The sequence below is a fragment of the Pleurodeles waltl genome, chromosome 9 (assembly GCF_031143425.1).
Source record: "Pleurodeles waltl isolate 20211129_DDA chromosome 9, aPleWal1.hap1.20221129, whole genome shotgun sequence".
In the NCBI taxonomy this organism is placed as follows: Eukaryota; Metazoa; Chordata; class Amphibia; order Caudata; family Salamandridae; genus Pleurodeles; species Pleurodeles waltl.
In genome coordinates this window covers 398,331,280-398,350,868 of record NC_090448.1, presented here as the reverse complement: position 1 = coordinate 398,350,868, position 19,589 = coordinate 398,331,280, and the positions used below count along the sequence as shown (strand labels likewise).

Here is a 19,589-nt window from a genome sequence, read left to right as displayed (position 1 = left end):
AGAAGTTGTTTTTTAAAGTGATAGTTTTCAAACATGAATTTTGAAATATTTATGCCCCCTACACGCAGACAACAATGCCAATAGTGAACTAAGAGGCAAGTCAGTAGTTGTGCCCCCTCTGGGTGGCCAGGTTGCTATTTTTTATAGACCACATCATAGTTTATTAAATCAAACACAGGAAATGTTTTTGTGCAGGCACATCCTGAACTCCTGAATTCTGGGGTCCTCCTATGTGATAATGAATGAAAAGGAGGGAAAGTGAAATACAACAATTGTCTAAGATCACACAATTTGGTCAAGTGGGAAAGCTGAGATTGATCCCAGGTCTGGTTGCACATTGTGCAGTTCAGTTTAGCCATTAGATGTAGATGATTCGCTTCCCCTACACCCATCTTAGCCCACACTGCTCCACACCCCCCACACCCGTGCCCCCGACACCACCCTACTGGCATCAGTGTGACCCTCTGTCACACCACCCACCAAACATTTTGGCCATGATAAGAACAATGGTTGTAAATAAGCTGTTGTGCTGCAGCCGCGATATGTACCACAAGCCATCACCACCAACAGAGCTAATGCGCAGTTCGCTCTGAGCTAATCGATATCAGAACTACACGGACAAGAGGACAGCATTGGACAAGCAGTGTTAGATCGCAGAATCAATGTTGCAGTGAATTAAGAAAGTTTCATAACGGCACAGCTGATGAGAAAACAACTTCACTTCTGTCCAAGTGTGGGCCTACTGCCAGGCAGGGCCTAGAGTGTGAATCTAAGCTTCACTAGCATTCTGAGATGAGGGCAGCAACACGCCTCTTATTTGTCTCCGGCAGAGGCAAAGCCGTTTAGCAAATTTGCCAGACTGCTGTTGTTGAAGCATGGTTGGGTTGAATTGCATATGACCGATCTCCCTTCTCTATTGACGCAGGGAAACTAAAGAGTGGCTGAAATGGCACCTGATTTACTCTCAGTGGCTAAACGTGTTAACTTAAGCATTTCCATCATATTTTCGTTCCCCCATCAACCATCACCATTCCAGCTATTAAGTGGGACGTTGTGCAGCCCCATTCAAAAAGAATGATAGTGAGAAAGGATATGCGTACAACTAAAGAAACCTCCTATAAAAGTGGACAGATCAGCCACGCTGGATAAAGGTAAAAGCACTGCTAACGGTAAAAGAACGTGTGGAACAACTTCCTGGGAACTACACCATCTATGTCACAGCGGCACTCTGTTCTCCAGCTGATGCCAACACCCAGGTAGCACTTCCAAGCTGAATGCCTGTGTCTAGTGTCTTTGTCCCTCCGATGTGACAATTAGTCAACCCTTCTTCCTAATTCTGGCCTCAACATCCAGCCACTTGTAGTCTTAAAGATATTGCTATTTCTCTTCTACATCCATTGCTGGCCTTGGTGCCAACCCCCCTATTTCCAAGAACCTGTAGCGCGAATCCTCCTTTTAAAATTCTGGCCTTGGTACCCAATCCCATTTAATCTCACCCCTTCTGCCACACTAGCTGCCACCAATTGTGGCCTTGGTGCTCTATCCCACATTTCCAACTTTGGCTTTTGTGTTCATTTTCTTCCCTAACCCTTGCCTTGGAGCCGTCCCTAGCCAGCCCTGGCCTTAGTGTCGTTCTCTTAAATATTCATTCAAATGCCCACACTAGTTCCCAGCAGTTCTGTCCATAAATCATAATTCTGTAATCCTTACCTTTGTATTTAGTTTATTGCTTGATCTGTTGGAACAGAAAATTACTTGTAAAATTACGGCAGCTAAAGCTTTCAATAAAAGATTCATAGCAACTGATATTAGCAAAAGAGGACCAGCACTGTCTCTTTTTGCAGCCGTGCTGTGGTTTTCTAAAAAGTTAACAACATTAACCAGCTTGCTACCAGAAGGAAGTGGAAGCCCAGCGCTGCAGGTCGCATCAACGCCTCCCCAGGGCCAGACGTCAGACCACCTGTGGGCGAGGCCCGCCGTTGCCACGTGGCCCCTCTATTCATTCTGCTAAAGCCCAGGGTAAAACGCTCTTACTTTCATCCTTCCAGGCTACCTTTCACCTTTTCTTCCTTACTCTTTTCATAGTTCATCCCTTCTTTTCACCCATCATTTCTCCTTCTGTTCTATATTTTCTCTTTCTATCCACTGATCGTTTGCCCCAGCCTTGCTTCTTCTTTCTTACGTTTCTCTCTCATGCTTACTTTTTCTATGTGTTACTCTCTGTGTTTTCCACGACTGTCATAAATGTATTGTTTCTCTTTCTCACTTTACTCTATTTCAGCCTACCTCCCACATCCCTCTGTCATGGAATTCCCCAACAGTATTATTCATGGGCACTTTTCTGAAGACCTGCAGCCAGAAGAGGCCCATAAGCAACTAATTGGCTTTTATCGATGCCCAGTTCATCAGTACATGGGGCCCAGTTGCGCCCCCACTTAAGCTGCTGAATTGGGGGATTCACTGCACCACTGGTCGCAGCACTAATGAATAAACTTATATTCACAGCTTGGATTGTCCACAGTTCTGATGGGATTTGCAGTCCCAACACTGAGCATTGGATTCTAATATAGAAGGGCAGTACGGTGCTTGCAGCAGGGTCATGAGGGATCCAAGAGTATCTCAGGGACACTCTTACTTTCTCCAGGTCTGACATTGGTTGGACCCAAGTTCAATGTAAGCTAAGTTGAAGGCCAGATTGTACCGTCGGTCATGAAATGAGGGCAATGTGATTGCCACTTTACTAAAAAAAAGTTATTTGGTGGTGCAGAGGAGCAACTATACGTTCCAGCCTCTCCAGATCTAGGGTCAGCTCACCTGCACTTTAGTTGCTAATATTATTTTGGAATTTTTCCATAGCAATGACCACATCCAGATGATGTCGGAGCACAGTAAAAATTGTATAACAGTTCTCTACCGGAAGCCAGTTCAGTGATCTTGGGAACGCGAGATGTGGTCTGCCCATTTTGTGTTTGCAATAAGTCTTTCTGGTGATTTTAATTCTACATTCAATGCATCAATCTCGATTTTGATATGTCAGCTAGTAAGATTGCTCCACAGTCCAATCCAGAGATGATTAAGGAATGAATTAGAGTTTGGAGAGCAACTTTTTAAGGATCCACGTTTCCACTGTCGTCGATGAGGAGTTTTCTGCAGTACTTAAGGTATTGCCTGCTGCTCCTTTGATCTCCTTGTGCTGGCTAGCTGCCTCTACTTTGGCAGCATCTCCCAGCCAATGGTGCCAGACAGCAGCAGATCCATGGGCAGAACTTCGTGGCTTGGCCCCAAACTTGAACAGAACAAAAATCATGCAGATCGAGTTCAGAAAACACCAGCAACACTCTAAAGTATAGATCATCATAGCTCTGTAAATTGCCTGAATATAGCTCCAGCTTCTAATTCTAATTTGTTGCAGTTTGACCAAGTGTCCAGTACCAGGTGGATCACTTTGAATGTTGAAGGATTTGGGTGCCAAACAAAGCTGAAAACATCTACACAGGCTTTTTGTCAAGGGCAGGCTTGGACTATATCTCTTATAACCCAAACAAGAGACAACTTCAAATAAGTAGTTCTGTCTGTAATTTTTGTGTGGACTTCGCAGGCTTCGTCCCAACTGAGTTGCTTGTTGAGGATTTTTTTTTAATTTTTTCAACAATCTTTATTGAAGTTTTACAAAATACAGGGTACATAAAATTGTAATCATAAAAGCCATGTCTCTAAATCCTGACCTGTCTAAGTAGGCAATCATTACCAACCCCACAACAGCCACACTTCACCTCTGCTCTTGATAGTGATCTTTTCACTTGTTGATACTAGTAGAATTTCGGAGCTGTTCCTTGCCCTGCCCAATTCCTATACCATCACAATCTTGAATGTCACAATGGTGTCCCGTGAGTCTACTAGCCCCCCAGTCTGTCTAAAGTAGGTATGTTTGTCCAAGGGTACAGTTCCAGCCCATATCCCAGCCTGTAACTGCGTTGGTTATTCTCTGCCATTCCAACAACTTGACCGCCCTGATGCCTTTCTAGGCCCCCCTGTGTAAGGTGGTCACCTGGGTGCCCTTTTAAGTCTGACATCATAGTGGCCCATGCTTGTAAGTCATCCTCCAGCCTATCATCATTCAGTCTGCTATGCTTCATGTGGACCTCTTCTGCTACAGCCCATTCAGCCATGCCCCTAAGCCAGTCGCTGTATTGCGGGCATGGAGAGGAATATTTGTGTATTTCTTGGACAAGAAAGCTGGAAGATGGAGTGGGCAATAGCACAGGGCAGGAATTTTGCCTACAACTGTTAGGGAGACCTGAATGAATAAACCCTAATTAGGGTGAAACCGGTCCTAGGCTGCTTGGGCTCCGGTTCAGGAAGAAGCAGGCTTGGCAGTTCGGGCTGGACTGTTCCCATGAGGAGCAGGGTGAAGACTGATTTCCATATGGCTGGGTCCTCACTGAGGTGGCATGGTGGCCAAAACACAATGGATTGGGAGGCGGCCGAGCAATCCGCAGTGATGATATCAATTCAAGCATTCCATACATCACCTTGTTTTTACAGATTCATCAAGTCACAAATGGCTAAAGTTACTCATGATACCTCCAACTAAGATATGGTACACTGCCTATTAATGGTTTTACGGCTCACTGGTCATCTAACATCGCTTCAAATGATAGATGTATCTCTTGCCAAAATTGTAAAGAAACAATAGAGCATATACTATTTTTCTGCCCTCTGTATAAAAGTCCCAGAGGGAGGTGGATCATTCCCCTCTGTAAAAATATGTCATTACATGATAGAGCAAACGCCACCAGAATCTGCACATACGACTCATCCTCCGTGGTTGCTATTACAGTTACCAAATTTTTAGCGGAGGCCTGGTACATCCGGCGTAGGCTTATTGTTTCAAAGAGCATGTGAGCCATCCTGACATTAGTCGACAGAAGGAGTCCCAACTGTTATTTTTTGCCTCTATATGAGGATTGACGAGGCCAGGTCTTACGGGGAAACAATTGCACACATCGGTATGTTAGACAGAATTTTATATCCTAGCTTTTATCTTTTTTATTCTCAATATTTTAGCCATGTCTTATTTATTGTACTTTTTATCTACAATCAAATACCTAGTCTTGTTGATCTTATTGTTATACTGTCCTGATTATTACTGTTTTTTTATTGTTATCTTGTTTTTTTTTAACAAATACTATTTTATCATGTATGATTGTTATCTTTGTTACTCAAAATGGCCTAGATCTCTAGACCGAATGAACTCAAATAAAATAAATACTCATGATACCTGCTCAACTTTGGTCTTATTTATTTTAATGCTTCTCCCTAAAACAAGCCGAACTGTACACAGAACAGCCAGTGCTCACATACTTGCATTACACATATATGCAGTGCTTGAACTGAAAACATAGAAGTGCAGGTACTGTGTACCAGAGTAGCTGCCTATTTCTGAGAAGTGCCGGTACTCTCCACATAAAAGTATGACATTTTTTTTTAGATGTGCAGGTACTCTCCCTCAAAAAATAAAAGTGTGCCTGTACTCCGTACCAGACAGTGCCAGCCAGTGCTTGAAATGGAAACATTAAAGTGCAGGTACTCTGTAACAGAGTACCTGCTTGTTTCTGAGAAGTGCCGGTACTCTCCAATTAAAAGTATTACGTTTTTCCTGAGATGTGCCGTACTCTCCCTCTCAAAATAAAAACGTGCCTGTACTCCGTACCGGACAGTGTCGGCCCATTTAAAGCACTGCACATTTGTAACTGAGGCCCACGTAGCTAAACTGATTTTCTCAGAGTCACGCAAATTGTTGATCACGCATCGGGATTCGCCAACCCGCCTAGCTCACGCAGGTGGGCTCGGTGCACGCTTCTGCACTTATGCCCTTTTCTCTGCATTCCGTTGGCTGTTATTTAATGCGCTGTACGTGTTTTCTTTAGATTAAGTCTGCACTGTGCCCCCGGTTAAGTGGTTTGTTATGTAACACTGCAAAGCAGTGGGTATTCTATCCACGTTAAGAGGATCAGTGGAGGGCACACGCAGGCAGGAGCTGGGGGGGTTGAGGGGTGGCTGCAAGCAGGTAAAGAAGGAAGGAAGTTAAAGATGAAGGGAAGAGTAGATGAGAAAAGAGAAAGAGGACAAACGAGGAAAGGCAGGGGAACAAAAGAAAAGCGAGTGTGGTGAAACATTTTGTGCAAAGCCATCCAGTCATAAGCCAGGGCAAAAAGCCCACTGTAGGTATATTTTGTTTTTAATACAATAGGTTTGCCACAGTCCAATAAAGCTGTAGTCGAAACTGAAAAAGAGGTGGAGAATAGATTCATGGAAATGAGATCGAACTGTTTGTGAGAGGAGCCAGAAAGAAAGTGGGTGAAAGGCGGTGAGAAAGAGGAAGGGATATAAAGAGGTGAAAGCGTGGGGAGAATTGAGGAGCGGGGAACATAATACAGACCAGCACCCAGAGATTGGAACTGGAAGGCAGAAGTGGTTAAGCAAGAGGTGACACAAAGATTTACGGCTAAAGCAAATAACTGTGAAGAGGACAGTAGACAGAGATCTGAAAAAGGAATGTAAAGGAGCAAAGGTAGAATGAAATATTGTGTTACTAACAGCACTAGCCTCCAAAGTTTCCTATACAGAACTACACACAAATCTACTACTCCCTCATTAACTGAAAGATGGCGTACACAGACTGACGAAAGATCTTTCATAGATCCACTTGAATAGAAAGTATACTTGGTGGCGGCCTATCAAGTAGCTACTTACTCACCATATATCATAAAACAACACACACACATAACAAAACACAGGATAAAGAACATTTAATGCATACCATTTACTACACAAAGATGTGCTGACAGCACTAACGAAAATAGCGACTGATGCCACAAGGTAAAAGATCAAATCAGACAAAACATCACATGCACACAACTCAAACACACCAAGAATAAAGTTCGGTGAATACACCGCATACCTACATCACTCAAACAGGCACAATGGCACTTACACCCTAATTCAAATTTGCCCCGCTGGAGTATATTTACCCCAAGTAAAAAAGTTAGAACATATTGTGATCATTACCAGAAGAGACTTGGTCATCACCATTAGGTGTTCCACAGGTCAGGATGATGGATGACAGGCAGTTCGGTTTCATCACGCTATAAAACTGCCTGTATTCTCCCGCTATCGGAACATTGTTTTAGAACTCCTACCATTTATCTTATAGGAATCTATGAAGGGAAAAAGTAAGGGTCAGTACAAAAGTTACACAAAACCTGGAATTTCAAGTTGAGGTCAAAAAGTAATTACGCCTAGTGTTGCAAACCTGGAAAGGCCTTTTTAATCCATACCTAACAACTGAGCAACAGGCTTGTTATGGACAGAAGATATTTGTGAACAACCAGCATGGCTCTGTGTCCATCCCCTCCAACACTAAGGGCCTGATTTAGAGTTTGGAGGAGGGGTTATTCTGTCACAAACGTGAGGGATATCCCGCCCGCTGTAATACAATTTCCATAGGCTATAATGGAATTTGACTAAGGTGGACGGGATACCCGTCATGTTTGTGACAGAGTAATCCCCTCCCCAAACTCTAAATCAGGCCCGAAGTCATACAATGGAGCTCACTGATAAGAGACTACAACCCAACCCAGGGATGGACCCGAACACAAACCTTCACAGGATGATTTAGATTCAGGCCTTGGAGTGAAACGAATGAATCACGTTAAAAGGAACACCCATACAGCAAAATGTGACATAAAGCCACTGTAAAGTCATACCACGCACCATACAAGCTAAATCCCATAACTCTGAAGAACAAATGCGATAAAATAATGCAGGAGGATGGAGCGGTGGAGAAAAGATTAAAAAAAAAAGGGCACCAGGGAAAGCAGAGAGAATGAGGAGGTCTAAATCGAAGGTACTCAACAAAAAACGATGCAACGAAGCAGAGCCGGAGTAAAAAAGCTGCTCTACTGATGAAAAAGGTGCAGGAATAAAGACAGGGCACTTGGAGGAGGGTCGAGGGGGAGCAGTGAGTGATTGGGGAAGGCGTGTGAGACTTCTCTCCTCCTCTCAGCGCTGATCGGCAGAAGGGAGGACTTTGATAATTATTTGTTTCACTCGACTTGTTTTCTGTCCGGGGACGGCTGAATCTTGTAATGAGTATGGATTTGCCAGTAAATAAGTCGGCCCCTCCCCCCACAGCTACCCTCTGTAATAAATGCATTTGGAGTAATCTCCACATCACGTGGTGTAATTGCTAGCTGTCAGAGTAAATTAATGCCGTGCACATTGACTTTGTCGTTTGTTTTTTTGCCCTTCGTTTACTTCACGAGGCTTGGGGAGTTTTGCATCGTGCAAAAGGACTCAAGATGTCCATTAAGGAGAAGGATGAACTGAACAGTTACCCCTGTTTATGTTACAGAGGTCGAAGGGGGTCCAGATGTTGATACCTGGGAGAGAAGGAAGGGCACGTGACAACTGTGACCTGGAAAGAGGTACCAAGAAATGTCCAAAGGAACAAACATTTGCAAAGCTATTAAATTTTGCCTTCGGGTCGAACACACAAACGCTCGGTCCCTGTTGTAATCTCTCTTTGGACTTTTAACCACGCCCATGTCATGCCTGTCACTTTCATTAGTACATGGGCTTGGCTTTTTTTTAAATTCTCTTGCTTTCATTAGTGAAAGGCATGCATACTTTATGCCTTTTCCAGTGTTTAGCCCTCCTCGAGCGCACCAATAAACTACTGAAAACATACGAGGCTCCAATTTTTGAGCCTGGTTTCTGCACTGCTTTATCTTTTTATTTTCCACGCAGGGCGATCGTGCTGGGTTTTACATAGCACAATAACGCTAGGTTTTGTATTTCTTTCAATTTATGTGGAAAGAAAAGTGTGGTTACGAGTTTACAACGCTTATAGCTCTAATTCGAGCAAAAGCGAGACCCGTTGCATTGCAAATGCTTGTTTCTGTTGCATTCTATCTTACTTACTGGATTTAAATATTAGAAAAAGGACATAATAATGTTTACTTTAAATTTTATGAACCTTAACAGTTGTTTATGTTTTGATGTATTTTGAATTAATATACCAGGGTTGCAAACTCGTAATCTGAACCTTATTTAATATGGCACTGTATTAGCGTATAGTAATGTATAGTTGGAAAAGTGCCACTGCACCTGCTGCATCATTTAAATCATTCCTCTTTTAACTGTAAGGTAACCACAATTGTGACTGCCGGTTTGGTAGTCAAATATAGCAATATTAGGTGTTCAGAGGAGCTTTATATGACAACTTTTGGCCCTGGTGCCACTGCACCGGCTGCACCATTCAAATCAGGACCTTAATGCCTGCTAGATAACTGCACTTGTGACTGCCTGTTTAGAAGTTACATTTAGTAATAATTTCTGTTTAGTATGATTCCTAAAGCTTTTGGGCACAGTGCCACTGCACCTGCTGCACTCTTCATATCATGACCCTAGTGCCTGCTAGGTAACTGCACTTGTGACTGCCTCTTCGGTAGTAAAATATAGCACTATATATGGTGTTTAGAGGAGTTCTAACAACTTTTGGATCTGGTGCCACTGCACCTGCTGCACCATTCAAATCATGACCCTAGTGCCTGCAAGATAACTGTAGTTGTGACTGCCTGTTTAGTAGTAAAATATTGCAATATTTGGTGCTTAGAGGAGTTATGACACCTTTTGGCCCTGTGTCACTGGACCTGCTGCACCATTCAAATCATGACCCAAGTGCCTGTAAGATAACAGCACTTGTGACTGCCTGTTTAGTAGTAAAATATAGCAATATATGGTGCTCATAAGGGGCCCTAGAGCTTTTGGCCCTGGTGTCACTGCACCAGCCGCACCACTAAAATCATGACCCTAGTGCCTGCCAGATAACTGCACTTATGACTGTCTGTTTAGTACTAAAATATTGCAATATTTGGTGCTTGGAGAAGTTACGACAATTTTTGTCTCCATTGCCACTGTACCTGCTGCACCATTCAAATCATGACTCTATTGCCTGCAAGGTAACTGCACTTATGACTGCCTGTTTAGTAGTAAAATATAGCAATATTTGGTGCTTAGAGGGGTTCCAGGAGCTTTTGGCCCTGGTGTCACTGCACCTGTTGCACCAATAAAATAATGACCCTAGTGCCTGCAAGGTAACGGCACTTGTGACGGCCTGCTTAGTGCTAAAGTTTAGCAATAATCTGTGTTTAGAGGGTTCTGACACTTTGTGGCACTGGTGCCACTACACCTGCTGCACTATAAAACCATGACCCTAGTGCCTGCAAGATAACTGCACTTGTGGCTACCTTTTTAATAGTAAAATGTAGCAATAAACTCTCTTTAGAGGGGTTCTGGCACCCTGTGGCCTCCGATGCCACTGCACCTGCTACACCATTCAAATCATGACCCTACTGCAGCAAGATAATGGCACTTGTGAGTGCCCGTTAATAAGTCACCGAGAGAATAACAATTCAAAATAAAACGTTGCCCAACAATACAAATGACTTTTATTTAAAAATGAGCGAGTGGTAATTTAAGAAACAAGCACACAAATAATTTTAATATTTACAGCTGTTATTCATCAGAAATGTAATTATTAAGTAATGAAAAACACAACATAATGAGCCCACTCGCTGCTTGCTTTACATCTGCACTCAATACTCAATTGGAAGATGGCTGACATATTTACACACGTCAACGTGAATTGACTGGCGTTCAGTTCATCTTTTCGCGTACAAACACTAACATGTAACCAAAATCAGGAAGGAATACTTCGGCCACACTCCACATGATGGCAAAAGCAGAACAGAAGAGCAGGAAAGGACCTGCTAGCCAATAAAATGCAACTAAATTCAAGCGACTTTGGAGCAACGTTTGAGCGAACAAACAGAAAGTTCAGGTAAGTAAGGGGCAAAGTAGGGGCGGATTCTAAGTCCCTTCAAAACATTTTTTTTAGGGACATAAGACTTTGCAAGCACAGCGCACGCCCTGCGCAGGCAAAACCTGAAAATGGCAGAGGCCCAGCTACTGTTATGGCAGCACCATGGAGAGCAGCCAGCTGCAGATACTACTGCAGCAGCTGTTACAATGGCTCTCAGAAAGGAAAGGCAGTCGCTCATAGTCTTAGATCATGGATGCACTAATCTATAAAAATAGTTCCCCTGCATGGTGTCTTTTTTTTAATTATTATGCCTATTGAATATTAATTGGGAATCTTTTTTAGATCAATATGCGTATTGAATAATCCACACATTTAAATGGGAATCCTCTGATAACGCTTAGAAAAATGACACTAATCTTGGAAGCCCCACATCACTTTATGGATTTAGTGGAGCATATTTTCACTCAGAGTGCCCACCCTCTATAGTCAGATTCTGTTTAACACATAAATATAAAGTCTCTCACTAAGAGTGGAGGATCATACGTGAACCTATGAAAGTTACTAATACTGGAGAACTGAAGGGAATTTCCTTCATTTATTTCTACAATTAATCATTTGTAGGTTCATCTTGTGATTACTGAACGCTGCAGAAAACAGTAAATGATTGGGAAGCAGAAGAGGAGAGGCATATTAATCTAAATGAATTCTTCAGCTGTTCCTCTTTTGAATCTACCTTTGATTTCACAACTAGGGAAAAGTGATGGTAGAACACATTCAAATGCCTCCATGTCACTGACTTGCACATTTCTGACGAGGGTGTGTTTATAAAGAAACAGACACCAACATCTTTTCCCTTGTTGAAGGAGTTGTGATTCTCCTAGGCAACTATCAGTTCGCTTTTTAATGTGCATATTTTATGGTGCCCGTCAACAGTCTACATCAATATTTAACACTGATTGGCCTCTTTTAATCAGTGTCACATGTTACAAATAGCTGTGAAGGAAAGTGAAAAGCATGTGTTCAATATGATAGTCTAGTACTCCTTGTTACATTAAAAAATATACGATATTACCTGCTGAGGTTGATGGTTGTTTGAAATAAAACAGGTAGGGAAACGTTTTTGGTTGAGCTTGGATTCCATTGAGATGTTCAGAGTTAATATGGGATGTGTTACTTTGCATTTGGTTTAGTACCAGCTCCTCCAATGAGAAGGAATGAGGATAAGAACTTTCTGGCCTCTGTGGTTTCTACCAAGCTTTCTCTTTTATTAATTGTTATTCTGAAGAATGTCCCAGCTCTTTTGATAAACACATTTATTTTCCATGTCAGTGCTGGTGGTCTAACTGGGGGTTATCTTTTCAAAAAGCTTCACAAAAAGCATTTAATTCATGGTTAAAAATGAAGTATCTTACCTTTTTTGTTTGCCTGTATCAGATAATTGCAGTTAAATGCATTGTAAATGAGTCAAGTGGAAGGGGTTGCCACCTCCCTCCTAGTCTTTACTGATACTGTCTCCAGTCCTGGACACTGCGTGATAGCCTAATGCATTCTGGATATTCTTGATTTGCTTCTGGTATGCTAATTAGATTAACACATCTGAAATCAACGATTGTAGGTGAAGGGTTCATGAGTGAAGACAGTTTCTACAGCAATCTGGAGTGAGATGGTCACTCTACATGTGGCTGTTAAGATGTTGCCAAATGAAGGAGGCCTACAGCAGCACCTCAAGTGAGTCACTGCTAACAAGGTGAATGCCTTTTGCATGACATCATCTGTGCCCACGTGCATTTGACATTGGAGGGATCTAGAATCTCCATAAACTCCTGGATTAATCTGAATGCTCCAGTTCCACAACTTCAGAAGGCAGTTTCTCACACAGAAAGCTGGGGTCATGGTGCAGAATTTCACTTAATGCTCCAGAGATTATGGGCCTGATATAGAGTTTGGTGGGCAAAGTACAGTCCATCAGGATGGCAGGAAACATATGTCCACTACCCTCACGGTTTACTCTCCACCAAATTTAGATACCATAACCAGAATAATTGTGATCTCAGCACCTTGACAGGAACCGCAGTAACATTGCTAACCCTATCTCTAACACTAATTATAATACATCGATTTCTTATTACTTAAACCTGCTTCTAATCCTATCTCCAATCTTACTTTTTATTGTAACGTGTTGTTCCTAATGCCAAATGGAACCCTAACCCTAACCATGCTCCTACTTCAAAATGCAGTGTTCAACCCTGACCTTGATTGGATGACCCTTAAGCTGCAAGGATGGGGAAAACTACCCGACAGCAAGTGACTTCGATATTTCCAGGTGGGCTGAAAGGGAATGCATAACCATGAAAGATACGTTTACATGAATGGCGGGTTTATGTCATCATAGGAATTCTGTGACTTGTTTGTTCAGAATAGTCAGGAGCCAATTGTTTACAATGTAAGGGATTTTTGAAAGCACACCAGGGTGGAAGGCAGGTGTTCCGGTTATGATCCTGGGGAGGCCAGAGACAGCAAGCTCACTTTAACGATCTTCTGAAGGACACTGAGAATCAAAATGTAGGTAGGCACCTCCCTCATTTTGACTTTTTATGGTCTTGGTGGTCTATGTGTGTAATGGTGTTTATGTGAAAGCTCGGCCCTTGTCCTCCTTCACCCAAGTGCTTAAAGTTCTTCGTTACTTCATGAAAGTGACAGGAAACGGGAAATACATTAAGGGGTAGATTGGTACATGGCATGCCTACACATAAGAGAATTTAATGCAATCTCAAATTCCGACCTATCACATTTAATTTCAGAGTGGACGTAAATGACACCTTCCATATTTAAGATGAATTCCAGCAGCGCTTAGGCTTGTCCAAAGGGTACCTCTCCTAAAGCATGAGTTATCCACATGACATGAATGTGCCCATGCGTTCAAGGACTTTGACATGTGGAGCTTGTTCCAGAGCTTCTTGTAGGCATTGATCTCACCTTAACCTGACATCTCAGTCAAATGGATCTAAATGGGTTCTGCATCCCAGGACGAGTCTTGTCTTAAGTGCAGAGGTACTTCAGATGAGTAGACTCAAAGAAGGCACACACAGGTTCTCGGGTACCTCTCAGAGCCCCATCCTCCACCACCACACCAGGTTTTAGACAGCGGGGAGGTTGATAGAACTGTTCAGCCATCTGTTCATGGTTGGCAACAGAGACGGTTTTGTCTGCTCTTTCCACGCGGGTTGCGCTCGGGCTACAGTTCTCAGGGCTCGGTCTGTACATGCTCCAGCATTTCCCTCATTAATATTTTGCTCCCATAACTGGCCTGTTAATAATCCGTGCAAGTTCTGCATGTGGCTGCAGAGCCAGGGGACGCGGCCCGGTCGCTCAGCCATGAAATGGCATGGGGCTGCTAGACTGCCGACCTGTGCTCGCAATCCCGCACGCTACAGTCCAGGCCACGGATTCTGTGTCCCTTTATTCTTTTTAATTAAATACAAAGATTCACGCAGAGTAAATTGGAAGATCCACGCAGAGAGGAGCCAGAGTTTGACTGATCAGTCAAACAGAGCCAAATGAATGATAAGGTGGTATCCATCTCATATCAGGCTCCTGCAATGATGCCCCTGTCTGATGTTGCCCTCCTGTTGTCATCTCATTATCTGATGTCAAGTTTCTGATGTAGTGTCTTAGTCTGATAGAAAATTGTTTTACGTATTTATTTGTATATTGTTTGTTTCGTTATCCTACAAACCACAGCAGGTTCAAAAGCCAACCTTTATTACAAGTGAATGACATCTTACATTTCAGTAACAATTCCGCTCGCACAAATTTTGCATTATGTCCAATAGAAAGTAGCAAAAACAAGAAATAAAAGGTGCTAGGTTATACCATGTGTCTAGTCAGCAAACGTTTTCACAAATAAGTACTTAAAAACTCCTAACTGCTAAACACAAAATACAATTAGACATGTAAAACTAAAAGCCCGTGCTTAAAATCCTTCATTCTTCCTCTTAAGATACGATTTTAATACAAAAAAGCCTGACAGATTTCTTCCTATGAAAACACAATAAAATCAAACAGGTAGTAAATAAAGAAATTCATAACGACCAACAGAGGCACTGGTGGCTCCTGGTGACCTTCAAAGCACCTTGGTGTTTTGGCTGGAGGTTTGGTCTGTCTCTATAAACCCTTGATGCCATTATTTGTCTAATATAAAAAGTTATCCATCATGTGTCCCTACTTGCATAGTTGCTTCAATATAGTTCTTAAGACTGCTTGGAAGTGCACAGGTCAGACAGGGGGGAAGGTTAGAGTGTATATCAGGAGGGAGAAAGAGCTCCGACAAGCTGCAGTATGTGTTACAAGTCTGTGAGAGCGCGGGATGCAGAGACAATTTGTCCAAAGACTCTGAACAATAACTTCAATCTGCGAACAATACAATGACAAGCCATCAAAGAGTGGATTAGGAGGGCCTTCAGACCTTGCCTTGGATTTAAAAAAGGTGAGGCCTTGAACTAGGCTGCAACCAGGTCCCTGCAGTACAGGGGGGAGGGGGCAACCCTTCAGAGGGCAGCCAAGCTCATTAGAGGGGCCTCCATTCTGCCCAAGGCCAATGAATATTTGTGAAATACAGGAGGCTCATGGGACCCCTCATTTTGCGTTACCCAACTGCCTAGAACAAGCAAAGTTCTATCCTCAAAGTGTATATATTTAAGGCCAGAGGGAAAACCTGTCTTGGAAAGACTAGCTCTGGCATTTGACACATCTACATGTGTGAAAGGACTAGTCAAAAACCCGTAAACAGCCACGCAGTGCCCTGTGTACTACGCAAAGAGTTCTTAAGCAGTACTTTCATGACAGGTGTAATGTACTTCTATCTCTTCAGGCCAAATATGGAACAAGCAACATGGTGCAGACTTAACAGGATTCAAAGGCTTCAGCTCGGACTCGTAGTTCACAGTAAGGAGCTTTGTGGAAATGGAATACATTCAGAGTAGGAAAAGGGTCTGGCAAAGACCTGAGGTTTATGTCTTTCCTGCCTTAGTGCTGATGCTTCAACCCTAGCCTTCAAACCAAAGCACTACACTTTTAGATAGTTAGGTTAGGCACCTCTTCAACTTTGTACAACTCTCATAGGAATCCAGGAGTTTAGCCTTTGAAGACTCTGGTTCCTGCTGCTCAACCAGAATTTTACAGGCTGGTGGTGTTATGACCAACACACAGCTTGCCACTGCACTAATGAGTCACACTTCTAATCTACACAGCCATTCAGGGGGTTTGCTGGAGGCAGATTCTCACTCTGAACGACTTCATACTGCTAACCCGCGGGGTCTGACAACCACAAAGTTATCTGGCATTTAGCCATCTTGGCTTCAATTATACCCCAAAACCCTCTGTACACACAGTGTAAGTTGGGTTTAGGGCCTGATTTACTCTGGTAGGCAAATCTAGTTAATTCGTTACTCCTGTGCAAGAGGGGAGAGTGCCTCTAAGACAGCTGGTCCAGTGCTCAGTAATTCTCTTCTTGGTCTCAAATCCTGCTATAAAAAATTGTGGGCTCAACATCATATTTTTATACGAGAAAGGCCTCACCACATTGGTGCAGTATTCAAGCTACCATGGTGCTAATCCTAATATTTATCTATCTTAGTTACAATCACTCATTTACTCATGAATTTGCTGGGAGAGCTCAAGTCACATATCCTAGGTGTCTGCTTTCTCTCTCTTCTTTGTTCCTCCTCAAGTCTATCTCAAAAGAGAGTTCAATAGTGTATCATTGTTTGGTCAGACCCCACCTGTTTGGTTTGGAGCTGGCATTCTGTTATCTTGTCTAGGACAACATAGAGCTCTGTCCCATCTAAGGTTTTGTCTATTAACCCAGGTGACAAACTGTAGAAACTTTTCAGTGATCATACGACAGCGAGTTATTGGGCTCATATCTTCACAACTAAAACTGAAAAAGCTACCTCATCACTGGTGGCATGGTGCTTTATGTTATTGTCCAACCCAAAACTGAGCGTAAAGTACACTTCTTTAGCACTCAACCCCCAGGAAAGCGGAGTTAAGTAGTACAAAGCTTACCCAGGGAGGTGGTGTGGGGTTAGACTCTCATAACTCAGGAAAGCAATATAGAGCAATTAATACATTATTGTCCAGTCATTACTCTTGCATGAAAAGGAAATAGTACTTTATAGTACTTTAATGACAAGCATGCAATTCAATACTGTACACAGAAATTAAGAACTCAATGACGCACACAGCCATTCTCCGAGAGGAAACTGCTGTAGGGGGCGGGGCACTCACTGAGATCTAATGATATCTCGAACTCATCATGTAAAGGGTATTGTGCTGATATGGTCAATGCATAGTAGGAAAGTTGTCCTCTAGGAGGCTGAACAGGACTTAGTTTCTGGTCATTCTCTTTGTGCCTGAAGTGAACCCCGCTTTCCTTCTGGAATTGAACTGTACTGATTATCTAGTTGTAATGGTCCCAATATTAATAGTGGTCTCTTGCATGTTTCTATCCTTCACAATGTACCTGACTTGTATTTCGGTGAAATGTGTTTTCGTTGGACACGGCCAGTAGGGATACCACTCAGCTAGGGTGTGCACTCACAAACAGTTCTCGGAAGCAGCTACGCTAACTCTGCCTTGGACATGCTCATATGACCGCCTGCCTCTGCCGGTGTCTAAGTGTGCACTTTCAGTTCAGGCCAGAAGGGCGGTGCAACCACAGGTCAGTCGAGGGTGCACTCTCTTGTGCTCATCACAAAGGACTAAAACAAATGAGCAGTCAACCCTTAGTCGTAGCGCTGATGATTTCTTTAGGGCTTAGTCATCAAAGGTCCTGCTGCTGTGGCTGATGTCACCATTGAACAGTGGTGATTCTCGTGTAGCTCCAAGCGGCCAAAGGAGTGGATTCATTTCAGTGGGTCACTTCCAGCTGTTTCTCTGCCACTTCTTGAACAGGGGTAACAAGTTCACAGTTCCCAACAGTAAGCATAATTTCAGGGAGGGAATGACTTCACTCTGGGTCATGCTGCAGCGGGACTAGGGTTACAAAGTTTCACCAATCAATCTAGCAGTGAAGATGCTCCCCCTGGTTACACCAGCCTGTTGTTCTGCTCTTCCTGCATACCCCTTAAAGGACCTTCTTCAAAGCCTTTCCATCATGCAGGAATACCCCTCTCCAATAGTCAGTGGCCTAATTTGTTCAAGGTGGTTAAAATGCAGTTCTTGCTGACATTCTGCAGAGTTCTGCCAGTCCCGGTCCCATAATCTGACAAGGGGAGTTGGCAACCATGGAGTGGCCCCCAACACTGCGGCATAAAGGAGTGTCTTGCTTTTCACTGCTGCAGTGGATGGCAAATCTTGGTACCAAGATTAAAGGTCAATGTCTCATATTTATACTGCATTACCATCAGAATCTGTGCATTATACAAGCCCAGCTCTTTCACTGGTTTCAGGCAGTCCCTGATTTTGTTGTATTCCTCTAATCTGGTCAATCTACGGTCTTGTCAGGAGGAAGGTGTGGTGCAGCTGGGAGCTATATGACAGGGAAGGCACAAAAGAGAGAGGCATTTCCTAGTACACTACCTCTCAGCTTGTTGTGGAAACACCTTTGGGGAACAACAAAGCAAGAATGGTGGGCAAGGGGTTCCTTTACGCTATACAGAAACCCCTGGAGTCCTAACCTCCAGACTCCAGAGTCTGATCCTCTGCAAAGGACCTCACAAATGCATGGAAGCTGTGTGTATGTACTGGTTGTCAGAAGAGATATGTTCTAATGGAGTCATTTATTGACATATTGTGTGTAAGTATCCCTGTATTTACATGCTAGAAGGAAAAAGACTCATAGCAAAGCAATGAACAATTAACAGAGATACAAACTATTTCCCCCCAGGGCTGCTTTATAAATAACACCGTTTGCTGCTGGGGATCCCTAACACGAATTCAGAAACCCTTTAAGATACAAATTGGCAATTATATGCCCTTGCAAAAACACCTTGTCAAATGAGTCGCAGGGTTCTTTATGCATAATATTACAACCCAAAATCTCAACACATTTGGATCCCGCAACTCCTGAGTGTGGTATTAACATGCCATTATAAGTTCCCCACTGAGAAATGGAGAATAACCACAGGAACCAGCATTTCCACATCAATTTCCATACGTGTTACCTTGAGTCCTGGCCATTATCTCCACAGAACTCTCCAGAGTTTTCCTGGTCAAAAATGTGGGGGGAAAATGTCATGAGTGGAAGAAAAAAACCTGAGAGCATAGTGTTCCCACAGAATCTGTAAACTCATTACCAACTGAATCATGGCTTCACTCAGGGTTTCACTGATTCCCATCACGGGGGCCTAAGACTTGAGCAGGCTGGGATACATTACTTTGTCCCATGAGGCTCGAGGGAAACATACAAGCATCAGACTTCAGTGGAAGGCAAAAACGAGGTGTAAAATAAAAAGAGTAAAAAGTTATGGGATTCACATAAAGGCAACTTTACATAAGATGTGTGATCTTCTGAATACATATAGATCGTTTTCTTAATAACCCTCTTTATTTGATAAATGATTGCAATCCCTTTTGTAGCAATACTTAATATGGGTTAAATTATAATAAATGCCAAGCGGTAATGTAACTGCATATGCTGTACAATTTGCCTTTAATCACAAAATAAGCCATATAATTTGGCTTTCCCATGCTATGTAAT

The 19,589-nt window shown here is 42.9% G+C and overlaps 2 protein-coding genes across 4 annotated transcripts in view; one reads left to right on the top strand and one right to left on the bottom strand.

Moving 5' to 3' along the window:
• The window catches only part of MACROD1 (mono-ADP ribosylhydrolase 1), a 2,310,829-nt gene that overhangs the window by 1,487,952 nt on the left and 803,288 nt on the right, over window positions 1-19,589 (bottom strand). The window lies entirely within an intron of this gene.
• The window catches only part of FLRT1 (fibronectin leucine rich transmembrane protein 1), a 369,338-nt gene that overhangs the window by 123,156 nt on the left and 226,593 nt on the right, over window positions 1-19,589 (top strand). Inside the window, exon 1 of one of the 2 annotated variants that reach the window (XM_069207111.1) lies at window positions 8,413-8,489. The exons of the other annotated variant lie outside the window; for it this stretch is intronic. The gene's annotated coding sequence lies outside the window, so the exon portion shown is untranslated. Of the gene's footprint in view, window positions 1-8,412; window positions 8,490-19,589 lie in introns of those variants that run through there. 2 annotated transcript variants of the gene reach the window in all.